Genomic DNA, 23,147 nt, shown 5'->3' on the forward strand with positions numbered 1-23,147 from the left:
TTTGGGAAGGGGTTAGCTACATGAAGGGAAGATGGATTTAGGTGAAAGTGTATTCAAGTCACATTTTCTAACGTATAAATGTTTAAGAAAGGAAATTAGATAAAGAGGGAGGAACTGATTGTTCTGTATGTCTGAAGATATAAGCTAGAGAGTATGGAGTGGGAAAAAGAGAGTGATCAAAGGAATATGAAGCTGGGAAAGTAAACAGGGACCACATATTTACTAGCTTGGTAAGTCATTATAAAGAATTTGGACTTTAAGAGCAATGAGGAAACATTGATATTAAGCTACAGAATGATGTGATCAGAGATGGGAAAGTGAGTTAGTAAACTGAAGTAATCCAGTTGACATTCTATGGTGGTCTGAACTATTTAATATTGAATAGCTATAATTGACAGGTTTAGTGATTGAATAGATGTAGAGAACAGTGGCAGTCAAGGATGATTCCTAGGTATGTAGATAAGGCAAGTGAATCGGTAGTGTATAATTCACTGAGACAGAGAATACATAATGAAGAATAGAAAGTGATAATACCAGAAATATGGGAGAATCATCAGATTTTGGCAACATGTGTACAATGGATAATTTTTATTTGGAACTCTGAAATCAAGACTATTTTTCTAATTTAGAGTAGAATGTTTTACTATTTTTGAAACTTAAACAATTCAGTTTCATATGAATCTTCCATAATATATTTTCATTAGTGCACTGATTCTCTTTTGCATTTACTTGATAGATATCTCTTATCTGCCCTACTGATATTGGTAAATTTTACTAAGAAACCAAGTTGAAGGTAGATTTTAACAAAGGAGAAAGGCCCAGTGAAAACAATAAAATGTCTGGTTTTAAAATAGCCAAAAAGGCAGTAATAATGCAGGTATTCCAATAAGAACAAAATTGTACAGCCTAGAGTTACTATTATTTCCTCCTAGTAAATACTTCTGAGCAATATGCTTTAAAGTTATTTGAAATTATATCTGTTAGGACAATATAGGTTGCAAATTTTCATCTTTCTTTGGTCCCCAGACATTAATAAGACTTTCTGTCTGGTTATGGGTTAAATATGAATAGAATTATATATTAATGAAATAGTTGCTAATGAAAGATGAAGATATTATAAAAAGTTAGGGGACAGAATCTTAAAGCTAAACATTGCTAATTCATTTGCTCTAATAAGACAACTATTCATGAATCAGCTCCTACAATTAATTCACGTTCTCTGACATGATTCTTTGGAAAGTAATGCCAGTCTTCTGTTAAATTTTTAAGCATGTGATGTAATCATTGCACTTTAATTTGGGAAGGTATTTCAATAAGTAATTACTTGTGATAGTCTAACCTATTTTGTAGTCAGACTATTTAGTTAAAAGTTTTATAAGCAAACTCAAATCTCCTGAAAAATAAAAACAAAAAAAAACCCCACTAAATCTTGTTTTCTGATTATACTATGGTGTTACATCTTCCTTTCCTTCACAGGCAAAACTTTTAAAAATTGTAATCTATAATTACTGTCTTCATTTTCTAACAGGCATTTCATTTGTTCCTCATAATCTAGTTTCTGTTCTAAATGAAAGTGGGGTTTTGTGTAGGCAATTGGTCATCTCCTAACTTTCAAATTCAAATGCTTATTCTTAATCCTCACTGGGCATTTGACATTGTTCACCAACAGCATTGTAAACACCATCTCATTTTCAAAGCTCTCTTTCCTTGCCTGTCATAACGTTGCACTCTCCTGATTTGTCTGCTTGTAAAACTTGCCCCTCTCCATCTTTTAACTGTAAGTATTTTTTAGTGCTTTGTCTCTTTCCATGCTACACTTTCCCCAGATGATTTGAATTATCACATACAGGCTGTTGATTACCGTATCTATAATTCTGGCACTGCTGCCTTCTTCAGACTCCAGACTCATTTTAAACATATGGCTTGGCGTGTGTCTCCATGCAAATATCCCACTAGGATCTTAAACCTGACATTTTTAATACCAAACTTACCTGAGTCACCAAACCTGTTCCTTCTCCTACGTTCCAAATCCTTATTAATTTGTTCTCACCTTTAAAATCACTTACATTAGAAACCTCATAGACAATTTTAACTCATTCCTTTCTTTCACTTCACATTCAAACAGTTTTGAGACCTTATAATCCTGCTTTCACAATGTCTTTTATATATATATATCTTTTCCTTCCTATCTATGACCATACTTCATGTCTTTATTAACTCTTGCCCAAAGTGTTACCAAAGCTCTTAATTGTTTTTCTTTTCTTCATTATTTTTGCTAGAGTTATTTCCATAGGTAAATTTATTCCACTACTCAGCTCAGAACTATTTTGAGTTTCTCCACTACATAGGAAAATAGATCCACACTCTTTAGCAAAGCATTCAATGTGTCCTGATCCAACAAAATTTCCAGTCTCATTTTCTACTATATCCCTGTATGTAACCTATGTTATGGCCATTATGATTTTTCATCCATTCATATGCCCAGTATTCAATGATACAAAAGTTACTCAATATTCAAATTCAGCTAAGATATCACCACTTCCATGAAGCTTTCTGTCACTTAAAATCAGTATCTTCTTTTTCTATATTCCTGTAACATTTTATTTTTACCTCAGTTATAGTACTTATGTTCTTCTTTACACTTTGGTAGTTGCTAAAATATCTAGAACCCAAAATAAATAAACCAGTATACTACAAACTGTGTATATACACTGAACAATGTTTGATTATTACCTAGAGTTTAAGTCCTTTAACAATACATATACTATTTGGGCAGGAAAATATTTAATGTTACACTAACAGACAAAGAAGTAGATCATGAAACTGAGAGAGATGGAATGTGTTTTAGAAATCACACATGAATTATCTTCTAACCAATTTCATGGTGACAAAATAATCATTATTGCTCAAATGTTTCTTTCTAAGACATCAACATACTACATGTTAAATATGGTTTCTAAATCAGTTTCATCAAGATAATTTTTCAAATCCTCCTTCACTACAGCAACACAGTATGTAGTACAAAGAGATAATAATTATGGAGGTAGTGAGATTGCCACTAAATAGTAAGAAAAATAAATTATAATGCGAACCAACTAAAACCAACATCATGTTAATGTGGTAAAATTATACCTTTGACAAAGCATTGAATATCAACAGGAACAAAGCAATACATCATTCATAGACAGCTACTGGCCTTTACCACAAACCAAATGACATATACTAAATTTGATTTATGCCTAGAAGAAAGAATATATTCATCATTCACTTATATTTTCAATCACATTGACCTAGGGCATAATAGTATCTTTGGGACATGGGTTTAACATTCATAATGTACTTCAACGTACTCTAAATGCCATAATTTGAAAATCATTCTTAGGAACTGTTTGTATTGTTTATACATCTGGGCTTTCAACATTATAGGGCAACCTCCAAAGCCACGAATAGACCTTGTTAATTATTTTGTAGACCTTAGTGACAGTGTATACAGAATAATGAATATAGAGCTGAAGAGCAATTCTCTTTGATTAGACATGCTCCCTTTCTGACAGAGTAGGTCTTCTTTGACATGTTTTCTCACCTATTTTCTTTTGGGTTTGTCTTTGGATCATAGGCTAGTAAAAAACTTCCTGACTACAAAAGTGAAAATTTTTGATAATCCTTTCAAATACTTATATGAAAAGAAAATCTCAAATTGCAAAATGTCAAAATACCCTTTTGAGTCAAGTTTCTAATGATTTCTTTCATCCAACATTTTTCTATTCTCATTAGTGTTAGCTAAAAGATACACACCAGTAAGAAACAATTCTCCATGGGTCTCACATTTCTGCAAGTCTTGCAAGGAGTAGCATTGTTTGCCTTTCTTCCAGACTATTTTTTTCAAAAATGTTTGCATAGTGAATTGCTTTAGAAGATAGAGACAATATCTCCCCCCAGAGCACAGAGAAATTTTGTTTACTGTTGAATATGATAAAGATAGTGTCTTCACCCAGGGCAAAGATCAGACAGGCTTACTGACCATTTTAAAGGTTCAAGTTCCCTGAGCTCAGGGTTCCTTTCCTTTCCTGTAATGTAAACCATTTCATGCACAGTTGTCACCTGGCCCTCTTAACATCACTCTACAGAAATTGAGGCTTAGAGTAGTGGCACAAGTACTGGCACTCTGGTTAATGCTCTTACCATGAGTAATAAAGTTCCTATTTTTGTGATCCAGAATTCTCAAGTTTCCTGCCAGCCAGCCTCTAATAAAACTGCGGTAGGATAACTCATTAACTTGTAAGTAGAATAAAATCTTAAATCCTTCAAAGTTCTGGACACACTCATAGGTTCGTTCTTTCATGTTAAAAAAAAAGAAGAAGAAACAACCTCTAGGCAACATTGTCTTAGAAAGGTGTTTTAAATGAATGTATTAATTCAATTTTTCCTAGTGCAAATTCATTATCGCCAGTTGTAGTCTGCTTAGGTAGCTAATGTTATTCAAACATTATTTTTTCCATTAAATTAATGATTAAATTGTTTTGTAATTTCTTTTCATTTGCCCCTGCACTTTCAGTCTATTTTAAGATTAGTTGAGAGGAAAACCTAGCCAGATACATTTATGTTCCTATACTAATGGGTTCATAGAGAGTTGTCTGACACTTTGATGCTTTAGGAAATAATGACTTACTCCATACGGAACAGTGCTGTTCTATGAGAATGTGGAAGAAAAATGCTTAGTTCATAGTAGAAGAGGTTATAGTTGTGTGCCTTACATACATTTAAAAAAATACAAACTTACTATTTCTTTTGCATATGACAATGTTGTTTTATATCTGCAGCTTAAAAAGAAAAGATATTATGTTAGATCAAACTTCAGCTATTTTCTGTACTCCTGGGTTTAACAGGGGAAAGCACTTTTTCTCCTCCTGTCATGCTTATTTTGTTGAATCCTACACATGCATGGAACCTGATTTTTAGCTTCTTTCTAAGAACGTTACATTGTGTGTGGAAACAGTTTGGAAGAAATTTCCATAGAGATTAAAAAAAATACTAACCATGCATTTTGTTCTCATAGAAATTGTGTGAGTAACCATATCTTACACTGGTGATATAATATTTGAGTTACTGCTATAACTTACAAGGTTTCAAAAATATTCCATTATGGAGAGGAATGTCATCTAAATTGTAAGATGCTGTATTTCGCTATAACAATAACATAACATGGCAATATCAATAATTTCCTACTGTTCAGAAATCAACTCACAAATATGTGATTCTGGGACTTAGAAAAAACAGAAGTGAGTTCATAATTCAGAAAGTAATTAATTCACTGTTTTCCCAGATTACTCAAAGTAGAAAAAAAATTAGAAGGCAGATATTTATTTTTTGCTTTATTTTTCATATGTATTGGTAAAAAATAAGATAAATGAGAGTATTGTTAAATATATTAATTCAGCTATAATTCACTATACTTTTCAAAGTTCTGTGTCCTAATCGTCCTTAGATTGTATAGAAAAGAACCTCTAACCTTTCATTAAAATAAAACATTAATAATGACACAAATCATAGTTGAAAGAAATCTTAGAGATAAATCACATGTATTCCCTAAAAAGCAGAAACAATTTTCTTTTATCAACTAAAGGGGGTCAAAGTTTACATTAAGATAGACATGGAATCTCCAAAAGTGTGTAATACCCCAAGTATTGTATGACTTCCTATTTAATACTTAACATTCTTCTTGTAAATAAAATTTTACATGTATGGCATGATGGAAAATATGCATTGAATTGCATTTGTATTCAGGTTGTATATAAATGAAGACACAATATTTTAGGCTGTTGGTTAGTAATCTTTTACATCTCTGCTTTTCCCAGCTGCCTCTCTTTCTCCTCTCTAACAGAATTATAGAACTGAAAGTTACAAGGGACCTAAGAGGTCAGCTAACCAACTTGTCTTGAGGAGTAGTAATCACTCCCAACTACCTCTGACATGTGGTTTTCCAACATTTTCTTGAATAAGCTCAGGAATGAGGTGGAAAGGGCTAATGGCCATAGAAACCAACAATTTTTTTCACATGAATTATTTCATAAAACTAATTTATGTGGTGAAAACAATATAAAAATATTGTTCCTTGTAATTATAACTTTGCACATTTAGAAAGGTCAGAAAGCACATAATCTTCTAGATGAGTTTTATAAACATTCAAATATCTCATCAAAGATGGGCTAACTATACACTTCTAAACTAAAATCAAGGTAAATGATATGAAATTCAAAGAGTGTTATATTATGTTTAAGCAGCATACTACTTTATACTTTTAGCCTTGTGGTTACTATTCTATCTAGTTAACTGCAATACTCATCTCACAAGTAACCTAAATGTGCACTAATTTGAATATGTGTAAAGAAGCACTGTTTATAATTGTTTAAGGACAAAATAGTAGTTTCATATTTCAGTGAAAATTATCAAAATATGTTATTTGTCATGACATAAAGATGGCCTAGGAAGAGAGAATAATATGTAGACTAAGAGACATGTAGAATTAAGGAACAAAAGAGGATGGAAGGAAGAGAAACTTTATAATGAGTATATGACACCATGTCACTGACACCTAGTCACATTATCAAAATTACCCATATTTATAGTGACCATATGTCCCATTTTGCCTGGAACAGTCTTGGTTTATGCCTGTTATTCTGGAGGCATCCTCCTTTCACTCCTGAAAGTGTCTTTGTTTAGATAATATATTATATGGTCACCCTACCTAGATTAATTTAAGGAATTAATTCAGTTGTGTTAGAGGCAATTTATTTAAAACATTCATTCTCCTAAATGGGCATATTTAATAATGGTAATTTTTTTCATTTTAAAATAAACTTTATTGAGGAATAATGTATATACAACAAAAAACATCCATTTTAAGTGTGCAGTTCAGTGGGTTTTGAAAAATATATACACCCTTGTAAACACAATTCCAAACCAGTTATGTAATATTTCTATCACACAAAAAGTTCTCTTGTGCCACTTCGTAGTTAATTTCCACCATCAGTCCCAGGAAAACAGTACTTTCTGTCATTATAGGTTAGATATGCCATATCTAGAGTTTCACATGAATGGAATCATATTCAATACTCTCTTTTGTATCTGGTTTCTTTTGTTCATCATAGTGTTTTAGAGATCCACGCATGTTGTAGTATGTATCAGTAGTTCTTTTCTTTTTCTTGCAAAGTAGCATTACATTATATGGATGTGTTACGGTTTCTTTAACAATCCACACATTGAAGGAACCTGGGCTGTTTCCAGTTTTGGGCTATTATGAATAAAACTAGTATGAACATTCATGTACAACTCTTTGTGTGGACATATGCTTCCCTTTCTTTTGGATGAAAACCTAGGAGGAAAATAGCCAGATTATACAGTAAGTGTATCTTTAATTTTATAAGAAACTATCAAATTGTTTTCCAGAGTGGTTGTATGATTTCACAATGCTGCTAGCAATATATGAGAGTTTTAGTTGGTCCACATCCTTGCTAACACTTGGCATGGTCACTTTAATTTCAGCCATTCTAGTGAGTGTGTAGCGATGGTCTTCCTTTGCATTTCCCTGACTAGTGGAGTTGAATATCTTCTAACATATATTATTTTTTGAAGTGTCTGTTCGAACCTTTTTAAAATTTGCTTAACAGTATTTCAACTATGATTGAAGAAGTGATTAGAAAACATAGCATGTATTAGGGTCCCTGATAGTCGTACTGTAACTTCAACACATCAAAAATAGATTAAAATAAAGTAAGTATAAAATATGAGTTTATAAAAATATAAAAACAAGCTAGATTTTCTTTTCTTTTCTTTTTTCACTCAACAGGTATTTATTGGGGCACTTCTGAGCCTTGATGGAGATACATTCTAGTTACAGTACCTTTTAGAACATAATTTTTACATCCTCCTTTCCTTTTCTGACAAGTTTATTTAGGTACAAGTGAGCAGAGAAGCTCTTCAGAGCCAAGTGGGAGATGACCAGGAACCTGGAGTAAAATAAATAGAAGCCTAGGTCAGGGGAAAACTTGTTTGAATGGGACAATAAGAGAACAGGGAAACTTGCTTGAATGGGATGATAAGAGAACAGGGAAAATCCCAAAAGATGGCATGGGTGGCAGTAAGCTGGGGAGGAGCCTGGATTGCCTTCAACATACAAGCTAGATTTTCAAAAGCTATAAACTCATCTTTAACGATGGAAAGAATGACTATACAAAAAGTGACTGAAGTGATCTCAGTATTGCTCCAGCTTTTTCAGAACAGTTCCATAGACTGTGCTTAGCACAGTGCCTTGTACCCAGTAAGTGCTCAATAAATATCTGTGTATTTGTGAAGGGTCTTGTATCATATTTAGATTACTGTATTTAATTTGGGGGAATGCATTAATTAAGAAAAATATGTGGTACTTCCTTGGAGGTGCAGTGGATAAGAATCTGCCTGCCAATGCAGGGGACATGGGTTCGATCCCTGGTCTGGGAAGATCCCACATGTCACAGAGCAACTAAGCCCATGTGCCGCAACTACTGAGCCTGCACTCTAGAGTCCACGTGCCACAACTACTGAGCCCATGTGCCGCAACTACTGAAGCCCATGTGCCTAGAGCCCACGCTCTGCAACAAGAGAAGCCATTGCAAAGAGAAGCCTGTGCACCACAACGAAGAGCAGCCCCCCACTCGCCACAACTAGAGAAAGCCTGCGCACAGCAGTGAAGACCCAACACAGTCAAAAATAAATAAAATTAAATCTTTAAAAAAAAGGGGAAGAAAAATACGCTTTCAATTTTTTACACAATTTTTTTTCCTCTTGAAAGCACACATTTCCACTACTGAAAATCTGCTTATTAAGTTAACTAAGTGTCCAGACACTTTCTCAATTTCATCTCATTTAAGTTGATTCACTTCTCACTTATAATACTTAGTTGGTTCAGCTCATATTTGAAATTTATAAACTCTATTCTGTCAGATAACCTAGAAAAAAATTATCATTGAGTGCAAAATATTCTTAGGATTAAAAATGAGCTTGTATATGCTGAATATCATGTTCTTTTTTATATTTCTACTCACTTTAGATTATATATATTCCAAATTTATTTCTATAAAATAATAGATATTAGGTTGTGGGGAATTACATGAATTTTAATCATACACCCAAATTATAAGGAATTAAATATAACATTTCTTATTATATTCACAGAGTCATAAGTAATATATCAGCACTACCAAAATTCAAGAAAACACTTTGTCCAATTCCATTCAATTAATAAAAGATGAATATGTAAAATTGGAAAACAAAGTTAAACCTTGTGAATCTAGACCATTTTCCATGCAATCTATATCTGTATCTATTTCTACCGTATATATCTACAGTGAGAGCACAGTTGTGTGTTCTGCATATATACATATATGAAGTGAAACATACAGTTAGTATGTATGAATTGGAAAAATACTTGTTTTTTGTCACTTTATGAACACTATTCCCAGACCACTGCTTTCTTCCTATTCTCTTCCTAGGGCCCTCAATACACAAAGGCATCCTTCACTACAAAATTCTATCGATATAACAATAGCTAAAGTGTCCTACAGAATAGAGCAATTCTTACTCGTTTACTTTAAAACATCTAATTAACATGAAATTATAAATACAATCTAATTACTACTGGAGCAGGATTATCCAATACACTCAGTATTTTGCAAAGGAGAAAGCTGTAATTAATATGCAGTAAATCGATGTCCTAAAAATGAGAACCAAGAATTGCTGAGGTTTTCATATTACACCTTCAGCTTTTCAAGGTTCCCTCTCTAGAACATCATTAAGGAAGTATATTCTTATTTTCCTTAATCCTAATTGATCTTGTCTTTTCCTCTCCTGATTAGGTATAGAAATGATGTGGGCCTTGTTTGAATTAGCTAATCCACCATGGAGAGCAATAACAAAGAAGCCCCGAAAGTCCAGATACAGTGGTGTGTGGAAGAGCAGGCTGCATTTGGATTTGTTACCTAATGACAACTGATGTTCCATGCATAATTTCTACTATGGATCAGACATGTCCAATTATAGAGGATAGAAAGTTTTCCCATAGCTTCTATTTGGCACAGACAAATATAGTTTATGAACGAAAGCAACTCTGTGCTTACACATTACCCATGTAATAGAATTCATTTTAACATTTTTAAAGTATCTATTATGTATAAGGTTTTCAGTTGGATCTAAGGGTAAGAAAAGATGAAGATGTAATGTTTGCCCTCAAAGTATTTTTAATCCAATAAAATCAATAAAATTGATATGTCACATACTACACATATATGTTTTCATATATATATTCATATGGCATAGAAGCACCAATGAGGTAAGATTATTACCTGTGCCTGGAGAGCTCCAGAAAGGCAGAGCTATGCTGTGAAGAATGGGTCAAATTTTGAATAATAGGCATTTCAAACAGAGAGAACAGTGTGAACAAAGGCATAGAAGTGGAAAGTAGAGAGTCGAGTTTGTCTGAACCATGAACTAGGTTATAAAGCAACAGGAGTAGAATCAGGAATGTTAATTTTTAATTTTGATGATGTCTTATTAATCGTTTATGTATTTTATGTGTCATGCTTTCTGAGTCATATATAAATACAAGTTTACCTAACACAAGCCAAGGTAACAAATATATTCTCTTAGGTTTTATATTTTATGTTTTATAGATTAAAATTTTCCATTTTGGCCTATGATCCATTTTGTATATGGTTTGAGAAATTTATGAATTAAGGTTCTTTTTATCTTTCTTCTTCCTCTCCTCCTCCTTTTTCTCCTCCTCCTCTTCCTCTTCTTCCCTTCTTGGCATATGTCTGTCCAATTCTTCCAGCACAGATTATTTATTTATTTATTTATTTGGCTGAGCTGGGTCTTAGTTGTGGCATGTGGCATCTTCATTCTTGCATGTGGGATCTTTGCTGCAGCATGCAAGATCTTTTTTTTTTTAGTTGCAGCATGTGGGGTCTTTAGTTGTGGCATGCAGGATCTTTACTTGTGGCATGCAGGCTCTTTAGTTGTGGCATGTAGGATCTAGTTCCCTGACCAAGGATCGAACCTGACCCCTGCATTGGGAGCATGGAGTCTTAGCCACTGGAGCACCAGGGAAGTCCCAACACCATTATTGAAAAGACTATTCTTTCTCTATTTTCTCCTTAGAATTCTCCTTACAGTTTTGTTAAAAATCAATTGACTATATATGTGTGAGGCTATTTCTGAAATCCCTTATGCATTCCATTGATCTACTTATCTTTTTTCCAATACCACATTGGCTTCCATATTGAAGCTTTATACTAACTCTTGAAATTAAGTCATCTCAGTACTCTATTTTTTTTCAAAATCATTTTGTTCACTCTTATTCTTAAACCTCAGTGATCATTCTCTCTTCTCAGCAAATATCTCATGATACAGTGTGTGGAGATCATGCTTTCTCAAGTTCTACAGCTCCTGACAGCTTTTCTTTTACTTGATGAGTCAAAAAAAAAAACAAACAGATTTTTTAGGGTCCTGCAGGACATGTTGTAGACTCAGAAGAAAGTAACAAGAGGATTCAAGTCAATTAGAAAATATGTGCAATGATAAGATAAAAAGTCCTCAATGATGCTTATTACAGGAGGGAAAAACTAATTCAATTAAAAGAAAATATTATCTTACACTTAATTTTTCTGGTTTTGTAAAAATAATACAAACGTTCATTTATGTGAACTGTATGATTAAGGCCTAATTACCATGAAGTATGACAATAATGTGTGCATTTTTGAGTAAATGTTAGACTTACTTTGCTATGTTTTATTTCATTATAACAGGAAATTGCAAAGATGTTTAGCAGGTCTTCATAGATTTCTGGATGACAGAGCACAATTGTTGCTAATGTGACAAATTGTATATGCAACTCTTTTTTTTTAATTGGGAATTTTTCTATGGGAGAAAAAAATTAAAAATAAAGTTTGAAAAAAAACAGACTGAGAAAAATACTGCAACTCAAATCACAAGTGACAAAGGCTAACTTCCTTAACCTATAAAATGCTCTTTCAATTCAAAAAGAAAGAAAACTCATGATAAAAATGCACAAATCAGATTAACAAATCATACACAGAAAAAGAACTGCCAATGACACTTAAAAAAAACAGAAAAAAATGCTAAATATCACTTATATGTAACATAAAATATAAACTACAATGAGCTATCAGATTTCAACTATAAAACTGTCAAATATCAACAACTTTGGTAACATATTGTGCTAGCAAGGATGACTCAGATACTCTATTTCATAGTCACACACATGTGCAAAATGATTCATATACAGGAAAAAGTATTCATTGTAAAGTCTTTTTTAACAGAAAAAATGGAAACAAGTTTCTGTCGACTGAATATCAGTTAAATGCATTCTGATATGCATGCACATACATACACATGCATTTGTTTGTAAATGCATAGATTATGTCTGGAAGTGTGTACACACAAAAATCTGGTTAGAATGATTGCCTCCTGAGCATGGAACTTAGAGAAGGAAGATTTATTTTTCACTGTATATTCTTTTGTATGTTTTTATGTACTACCACTTTTTAGATAAAGACGCAAACTTAACACATTCACTTTTCCCGACTCAACTTCTAAGTTAAATTCTAGCTCTTATTCTTCCCTATTTTCCCCCCTTCCATCTCCTTTCCTTCCAGAAGAATCAGTCCTAAAGTTATTCAGTAAGCCAAAGCAAGGTAGGTAATCATGCTGGAGGATATGTAAGCAGCAGTGGCCCAAATTAGGGTGTCAGAGTTGGGTAAGAAGAACATCTCCATAGGAGTCCTGCATACAAAGTATGTTTAAAGTCATATCCAACTGAAATAAGAAAAGCATCTTAGTTTGGGCTGCTATAACAAAGTACCATATACCGGATGGCTTATGAATGGCAGAAATTTCTCTCTCACAGTTCTGGAGGCTGGAAGTCCAAGATCAGGGTGCCAGCATGGTCGAATTCTGGTGAGGATCCTCTTCCTGGGTGCAGACTGCTGACTTCTTTTTGTAGCCTCACATGAGAGAACAGAAGGGGGAAGCAACCTCCTTCATGACTCTTATAAGGGCACTAATCCTATTCATGAGGGCTCCATCTTCATAACTAAGGAGGGCATATGCAGGGAAGTGGTCTGGCACTGGGTGTCATAGCCCAGGCAGGGTGAGGGAGGCTTCCATGAGAGGAGCAGCCTGGTTTGAGTTTAGGGTCCAAGCAAGGTGAGAAGGACATCTACATAAGAGGGCTGCACAGGGGAGGGGAATGGGGACAAAGTCAAGAGATTAGTTATATACAGAAGGGATTGATCAAATAAGTAAATATATTAAACATAACAGAAGCCAGGTTTTTCACTGTCAGAAAAAAGGAAATAAAATATGGAAAGGGATAAAACTAGGATAAAACCTGATAGTGTAGATTGAAATTGAAGATATTGATATGAGCTCATGGTTTAAAAAATATAGAGATAGATATGCAAATAAATATATAACTAAAGTTTTGTTTGTGTTTGCATACACACACATATACATACCCTAGCCTTGGCTCAGCAACATCTCAATACCAATGAACACATGTAGTGCTCAGATCCTGATTGTAAATACCATTTTGCACTAAAAGGGACCAGAGCTGCTTGAAGAAATGAGTGATTCTGGGGCTGGTCAAGGAGAATATAAGATTTTGATAGTTGTACCGTGGTTATGTTGAATAAAGTCCTCGTTTGTAGGAAATATACATTAAACTAGTATTAGGGGTTGATGGATATCATGTTGGTAATCCATTCTCAAATAGTTCAGAAAAAAAAAGATTCCCTGAAGTGTACTTGTAACTTTTGCTATAAATTTGTGATTGTTTCAAAGGTTACATTTTTTTTAAACTTTAAAAAAGAAATTGTATAAAATCAAGTTTTATTTTATCACTGGTATATTGAATGTCTGTCACATTTCTTTCTATTTTATTATTTGCTTCCTTTCCTTAGTTTTGCATACTACATGTGCAGTTGAAGAAATACTCTGGAGGGTCTACTTTTTCAAACTTATTCTTTTTTTTTGAAAACATCACCAAAGAGATCTTTTGTACATGGAATTCATCAATAAGTTGGAAATGCTCAATTCTGCTGGCATTTAATGGTGTTCCAACATATTAATGTTTTCAGTGATTTCTCTCTAGTTCAGGATTACAGAACAAAATTCCTGAAAGCACACATGTGCGTGTGCGTAGGCATGCACGCACGCACACACACACACACACACGCACAGAATAATAAAAACAGTATAAAGAATATATGCATGGTTGTGGTAAGCCCAAGCTTGAAACTACCGTTAGCTCTGACCATAAATTTATTCTATCACATTAATTCAATAGGTTTATAATAAGTATCTCCATCATTTTCAAATCCTTTCATTTTTTTTCAGATGACTTGGAACATAATGGAAATGTTTCTTATGTGGTAACATGGTGAAAATTAAAACATTAGCTGGTTTCTGAACATTATGAGATTTGTGAAAGAAACAAATTAAGTCTGGTTAATTTCAGTAGCTGGATACACTCCAAACCTAATCAACATTTTCTTCCCGCTATTAGAAAAAACACCTGTAAGCCTCCTGCATCTGGAAACACAGCACTGTCATTTTCATTCATGTTCATAACACGCAGGCTAGAGCCATTTTTAAAGATTAACTTACTATTATATTGTGGAGCATTTATACAGAATTTTGAGAACCTTTAATAGAAATATTTGAAGAGAAAATATTTAATATGTTTAAAGACAAAAACAAAAAATGCAGGAATCAGTGTGTAGAGGATACGGTCTGTGAATGTGTGAAACAAAGGTAAGAAAAAAAGAATCAACATGCTTTACTTTTTAAAAATTGGAAAAATTAAATTATCATTATAAACAAAAGTGTAGCCAATAACTACTATGGAAGATTGAAATTTGTTTTTATAAGAATCCTTCTCCCCTACATGAGCTAAATAGAAAATCTTTTCACTTTCAAGAGAGTACTTAGATTCAGAGTTCTGTTAAAAGTAGTTTTCTTGGCTATTTTCAAATGACTTTACTACTTTTATTAGGATAATGCAAACTTAATACTATGATGATTGGAGAGTTAAGATTGAAAGAATATATCAACTGTTGCTGAAGATTCATTTATTTATTAACTATTCAATGCCCAGAATCTACTTTCCTTAGGGAAATAAATTTTGTGATTCCCTTTACTGTGTCAAGCCCTGTGATTGGAACTTTACATATAATATCTGCTTCAATCTTCACAATAACCCTATGAGAGAGGAACTGTTATTTCCATGTTGCATGCGTGAAGGTTAGAGGCTAAGTAATTCACAGTCCAACAGGAAAGCTGAATTCTACGACTGGCTTGTACCTAAGATTATACTCTTTTAATTAAATTTCATGTACAAATATAATGCAGTTAAAATGAAAGGTATTTGGTTTGAATAAAAAACTCCTTATGGAAGGGTGATTTAGTATAACTCACCATTTGTAGCAGTTACAAAATGGTAAAATTTTGTCAAAGAACTACATAGCGAGGCTCTAAGTTAGAGTATTAAACAAAAATGAAACATCTGTTCTTCAAATTTTATTCTTGAATGACAGCTCCCAAGCTCCTAGCACTGAATCTGCTGCACAGAAAGCACTCAATACCTACTGTCTCCTTCTCTATCTTTTGTGTGTGTGTGTGTGTTTTAAAACAAATTAGACTATAAATTTAAATAATCTCCTGTGTCCAGTAAGCCATAAAACTTCTCTCTGGACAATAACAAATTCATTCTAATCCACTACTTTCCACAGATCTTAATTTTATAGTCTTACCCTATTCTCTTTGTTTTCAAGATTCTCAGATCTGACATGTGAAACGGATTATGAAGTAACCCAAGACTAGGTAAATGATAAGGTGTAAAAGTGTAAGAAGACAAAAGGAAAACTATAATAACCTCATGGTTTCATATTTCAGAGAGGGAGGATTATTATGTATTTTTCAAGAGAGAAAATTCTACAAAACATCATTATTAAAAAGCTATACATGTTTCAAAATCTTTAAATGATTACATAATCTGTGACTTAATAAATAAATGTAGGTAACCTTTAATCAAGAGTGCCCTGAGCTTAAATTCCTCCAAGCTTCCTCACTGCTCAACTTTGTGCACTTAATATTGTAAAAGAGGATTGTCCTTTTTACACTTATCATATCAAATCAATCTTATTGTCATGTCAAATTCAAAACATTTCCATTTTTCAAAGTGACCATCAAATGAGAAAAATGTCATAGACATACTGTACCGGACATCTGCTGCTTTATCTGCCCAGTATTCCTCTTCCTTTCCTTTGGAAACTGCATCTTCGTTATTGCATACAGGCTAGATGGAACCACCAGTGTGCTTCATCCTACCTGGCCCAGGGATAGGCAAGCAACCTAACCAAGCCCATCATATTCTCTTTGTCTTTTTGAAATTGAATCCAAAGTGGAGGAATATAAAATGGGGGAATAGGAGCTATTTATCTACAAACTGAATCACTGGAAATGTTCTGATTCCAGGCTTTCTGTGAACAGTTACTTATTTCTTTATATCTGTGACCCATATCATTTCCTACCAGTTAAGTCTCTATTTGTTCAAGAAAATCAGAGTTCATGTCTGTTCATTAGACTCATAGATCCCTACAGCTGATACACATAATTAATTAAAACATCTACAAGGCATCTGACAATGATAATCAACAACTATTTATAGGCAATACTGATGAACATGGGCTTCATTTATAAATAACAATAGCTAACATGTATTGGGAGCTCAACTGTTTGCCACTATATTTGCTATGCATGTATTTCATTGCTTCATTTAATTCTCACTTCTCTAAGAGACAGGTATTATTCTTGGTGCAATTTTACAGATGAGGAAACTGAGGTACAAAAAGGACCAATTACTTGCACATGTTCATATAAGTGGTAAGTGATACAGCCAGGACTTGACTTGAGCCCTGAAAGTCTGACTTTAGCACCTATGTACATTACCCTGACACAATAACTGCTTGACATTAGCTACTGCTGGTAAAATAACTCTACCCAAAGATGAATAGATCCACTCCAGACTAGAGGGACATTTCTAGAACTAGGTTATCAGTCTTATAGAATATGTATATCATTAACTTGAATGAAGACATGCAACTCATTATTATTAAATCTGGCTATGACACAAAGCCTGGAGAAATAGCTAATGACACTGGGTGACATATTTTAAAAGGAATACTGCACCCACATAGGGCTCAATAAATGTTCACTTCTTTCTTCCCTTTCAGAGATGCTGTAAGGCATTCATTCATGAAGAATTGAACCTCATGACCCTTAGGCCTTATGATCCTCTCCAACTTTATAGTTCTATTTTCTTTGCATAAAGTAGATTCCTGTATTTTGTATAATTTGAATCTTCTTTGGCATATTTTATTTTCATTTGTCTTAGGATACTTCCAAAATTCTCTTTTGATTTTCTCTTTGATCCAATGGTTTTGGTTGCTCAAGAGTGTGTTGTTTAGTTTATACATATTTGTAAATTTCCCATTTCCTTACTGTTATTAATTTCTAGTTTTATTACATTGTGGTCGAAAAAGATACTTGTGATGATTTCAATATCCTTTAACTTGTTAAGACTTTTTTTTCAACATAACATACGATCTATCTTGGGGAATGTTTCTTGAGGACTTGAGAAGAATTTATATAATTCTGCTGTTGGGTGGAAAGTATTGTTATGTGTCTGTTAGGTCCATTTAGTCTATAGTATTGTACAGTTCTGTTGTTCCCTTATTGATTTGCTGTCTGCAGATCCTATCCATTATAGGGTGTGTGGGATATTGAAGTCTCTTGTTATTATTATATTGCTATTTCTTCCTTCAGATTTTTCAATGTTTACATTATATATTTAGGTACTTTGACGTTGAGTTTATATATATTTATAATTGTTAGATCTTCCTGTTGAACTGACCCTTTTGTCATTATTTAAGACCTTCTTTACCTCTTGTAAGTATAGTGACCCCTGCTCTCTTTTGATTACCATTTGCATGGATATCTTTTTCCATCCTTTCACTTTCATCTGATATTTGCCTTTAAATATAGAGAATCTTTTGTATGCAGAATATTGGTGGATCTTTTTTTAAATCTATTCAGACATTCTATGTGTTTTGTTTGTTTGTTTGTTTTTTGTTTTGTTTGTTTTTTGCGGTACGCCGGCCTCTCACTGTTGCGGCCTCTCCCGTTGCGGAGCACAGGCTCCGGACGCGCAGGCTCAGCGGCCATGGCTCACGGGCCCAGCCGCTCCGCGGCATGTGGGATCCTCCCAGACCGGGGCACAAACCCGTGTCCCCTGCATTGGCAGGCGGACTCTCAACCACTGCGCCACCAGGGAAGCCCATTCTATGTGTTTTAATTGGGAGAATTAATTCATTTATGCTTAAAGTAATTATTGATAGGTAAGGACTTTCTTCTGTATTTTGTTAACTGTTTTCTAACTGTTTTGTCAATCTTTTGTTTCTAACTTCCTTTCTTGCTGTCTTCCTTTGTGATTTAATGATTTTTTTGCAGTGGTATTATGTGATTTCTTTCTCTTTGCCTTTTGTATATCTGCTTGAGGTTTCTTTTTTTTTTTTCCTTGCGGTTACCATGAGACTTATATAAAAATCTTATAGTTATAACAGTGTATATTAAGATGATAACAATTTTACTTCTTCTTCTCCTACATTTTATGCTATTGGTATTATAATTTAGATGTTTTTATGTTGTGTACAGTAACAAATTATTGTATATGTAGTTATTATTAATACTTTGGACTTTTAACTTTTATACTTGACTTAAAGGTGATTTATGCACTACCATTACAGTATTAAAATATTCTGAATTTGACTGTATGCTTATGTTTACCAGTGAGTTTTATACTTTCATATGCTTTCATGTTACTAATTAGCATTCTTACATTTAACTTGAAAAAACTCTTGAGCAAGGCAGCTCTAGTGGTGATGAACTCCCTCAGGTTTTGTTCGTTTGGGAAAGTCTTTATTTCTCCTTCATTTCTGAAGAACAGCTTTGTTGGGTATAGTATTTTTGCCTGGCAGGATCTTTTCTTTCAGCACGTTGAATACATCATCCCACTCTCTCCAGGCCTTCAAGATTTCTGCTGAGAAATTCACTGAAAGCCTTATGGAGGTTCCCTTATATGTGATGAGTCACTTTTTGTCTTACTGCTTTCAAACTTCTCCCTTTGTCTTTAACTTTTGATAATTTGATTATAACATGCCTCATAGTTTTCTTTGGGTTGATCCCGTTTGGGTACTTTTTACCTTCATGAACCTGGATATCTATATCCTTCCCAAGATTTGAGAAGTTTTCAGCCACTATTTCTTTAAAAAACTTTCTGACCCTTTCTCTCCTTCTTCTCCTTCTGAGAGTCCCATAATGTTTATATTGATTCTCTTGCTAGAATCCCATAAATCCTGTAGGCTTTCTTCACTCTTTGTCAAGTTTTCTTTTTTCTCCCCTGATTGGGTAAGTTCAAATGATCTCTCTTTGAGTTTGCAAATTCATTCTTCTGCTTGATTAAATCTGCTGTTGAAATTTTCTATTGCATTTTTCATTTCATTTATTGTATTCTTCAGCTCCAGAATTTCTGTTTGGTTCTTTATTATTATGATTTCTATATCTTTTTTGATCTTCATATTTTGTTCATGCATTGTTTTCCTTATTTCATTTTTTTGTCTATCTGTGTTTTCTTGTAGCTGATTGAGCTACCTTAAGACAATTATTTTGAATTCTTTGTCAAGCAACTCATGGATCTCCAATTCTCTGGGATCTATTACTGGATTATTATTAGTTTCTTTTGATGGTGCTATGTTTGCCTGATTCTTTGTGATCTGTGTCACCTCGGGTTGATGTCTATGCATATGAAATAGCAAATTCCTTTTCATATCTTTGACAGGTAAAGACTTTCTGCTGCTAAGTCTCTGGACACATGGAATTGCTTTCAGGATTGCCATGAAGTGTGGCTGAGGCCAGGTGACATGCCTGCTGTCAGCTCTGCAGTTGGATACATGACTTGCAGGTCTGTTACCTGGGCAGCAGGTGACTGTAGTGCCAGGTCCCCAGTGGACAAGACTGTTTCTGGAATCACAGTCTAACAGTGCTAGAGCTCTATCATGGGACCATTTCTGGGTTCACAGTTGAGTCCACAGGTGATGGACCTGTTACTAGGGGCCCAGATGTGTGTGGCTTCCACTAGTTCCCTGAATGGGCTCTCAGCAAGTCCCTGGGTGGGTCTCTGAATACGTAGGACTGATTTTGGAGCGCTGTAGAGTGGGACTGGAACTGGGTCACAGGGCCTGTTATTGGAGGGCATGGTTGGATGTGTCCTTTGCCAGGTCTCTGGGCATGCAGGACTGACTCCTGATCATAGCACATCAGAGCTGGAGCTGGTTCACAGGGCTGCTTCAAAATCTCCAGTCAGGTCTGTGGTAGGTGGGCCTGTTACAGAGGGCACAGATGCATGTGGCTCTTCCAAGGTCCGTTGGTGGACAGGATTGGTGGCAGGACTGTAGCCAAGGAGGGCTGCAACCCAGTTTTTAGTGTGATGGAGTTGCTTTCAGTCTGCAGCTGAGACCACATTTGGCAAAGCTTGCCACTGAAGTGTAGGACTGCCTTCTCAGAGTGGCTCTCCTCAGTCTTGGATTTTACCAGGAATTTGTAATCTCTTGCTTAGATCTGAAAACTCCCACAAATGCACTTTTGTCCATGGATGGTTACCAGATCATTGCTTCCATGGGGGAATGCAAGCTAGGGACCTCCTATTCCAGCATTTGTTGGTATTACTATCTAGGTATAATTTTTTAAAAATAGGTAGGTCCTTCTGGTTTCAAGACTCAAAATTAGGTTTAAAATAAAACTTACCTGATTTTCAATATGTCTCCTGGATCATTGTCCTTTCTACTTTGACTTTAGACTTTCTGGTATCTAAATCAAGAATAGGCAAACTATGGCCCAGGGGCCAAAACTGATCTGCCACTTGTTTTTGTAAATAAAAGGTTATTGTAACACAGCACACTTTTCTGTTACCGTAGCACAGTTAAGTAGCTATGACAGAGATTACATGGTTCACACAGCCTAAAATATTTACTATCTGGCTATTTACAGAAAAAAACTTTGCTTACCCTTGGTATAATAATCAAAAAATGATTTCTAAAATGATCAGCCTTGGACAAATGGCTGAGGTAGATATAATATGATAATCTTATAGTACCAGAAATTGAAGAATTGCTTAAAAAAAGAATGGGGCCTGTCAAAAGGACAAAAGGAACCAACTTGAGAGAGTTCCTAATGGCCAAAGCTGAAGAGTTTTGAGCAGCAAAATAAAGGTAGTGTTGGACAGTAAATCAAAGAATAAAGTAAATATACATGAGTCCATAATAATATAAATAAATAATTGAATAACTAAATAATTAGGGGAGAAAGGACAAAACTTCCTCTTCAAAGAATACCAGTTAATAAATGTGGAAGGAATGAAAAAAATAGAAAATAACAATTAAAACACCAGAGTAATAATTGCTGCAGGTTAGATCCATAGAGGGATACTAAAATTAGTGGGTAAAAATTTAAGAAGAAACAAGATATTTGCATAGCCTTGAAAAATTTTCCCCTGAATTTTTAATAATTATTGTGGTAGATTTTAACATAAGTCCACAGTCCTTTGATACTCTTTTTTCAAGAATGGAGCTTAATTCCCCTCTTCTTGTATATGGGCTGTACTTGGTGACTCATTCTAAAGAGTAAAGTATGGGATGAAAAAAAAAATAGTTACTTTAATAATATATCAGTAACTTGGAAGTTACCACCTTAACCAAGTGTTCAAAGTCAACATCAACAGTAATGTCTTGTTGATACCATGTAACATCTCCTATAATGCTATGAGAAAGGTGCTTTATCTCCGTCATATTCTTCCTGAAGATCTATAACTTTGGTCTCATATGAAAAAAACATCAGATTAACACAAACTGAGGAATGCTTAACAAATAACTAACCAGTGATCTTCAAATGTGTCAAGATCATGAAAAACAAGGCAAGATTGAGGAACTGTCAAAGATTAAAGGAGAACAAGGAGAAATAATGACTAAATGCAATGTAGTACCTTGGATTGGATCCTGGAAAGGAAAATAAAAATTAGTAGAAACACTGGTGAATATAAATAAATTCTGGAGTTTAGTGAATAATAATAATGTAACAAGGTCAATTTCTTAGTTTTGAAAAATGTACCATGGTAATTTAAGATATTAACACTATAGGAAGCTGGATGAAGGGTATGTGGGAACTCTGTATTTTCTTTGTAATTCATCTATATATCTAAAATAATTTCAAAATAAAAAGTTTAGAATCCAAAACAAAAATGAACCCTCTTACACTGTTGGTGGGAATGTAAATTGGTGCAGCCACTATGGAAAACAGTAAGGAGGTTCCTCATAAAATTAACCAAATAAGGTTGCCATATGATCCAACAGTCCCATTCCTGGGCATATACCCAGACAAAAGAATAATTCAAAAAGATACATGCACCCCCATGTTCACTGCAGCACTATTTACAATAACCAAGACATGGAAACAACCCAAATGTCCATCGACAGATGAATGGATAAAGAAGATGTGGTATATATATATATATATACAATGTAATATTACTCAGCTGTTAAAAAGGTTGAAATAGTGCCATTTGTAGTAACATGGATAGATCTAGAGATTACCATACTAAGTGAAGTAAGTCACAAAGGGAAAGACAAATACCATATAATATCACTTACAGGTAGAATCTGAAATATGCCACAAATGAACTTATCTATGAAACAGAAACAGACTCACAGGCATAGAGAGCAGACTTGTGGTTGCCAAGGGAGAGGGGGTGTGAAGAAGGGAAGGACTGGGAGTTTGGGATTAGCAGATGCAAACTATTATATATAGGATGGATAAACAACAAGGTCTTACTGTGTAGCACAGGGAACTATATCCAGTATCCTGTGATAAACCATAATGGAAAAGAATATGAAAAGCAATATATATATATATATATATATATATAT

The sequence above is a fragment of the Monodon monoceros genome, unplaced genomic scaffold, assembly GCF_005190385.1.
Source record: "Monodon monoceros isolate NGI ecotype Baffin Bay Population unplaced genomic scaffold, NGI_Narwhal_1 Super_Scaffold_22, whole genome shotgun sequence".
NCBI lineage: Eukaryota > Metazoa > Chordata > Mammalia > Artiodactyla > Monodontidae > Monodon > Monodon monoceros.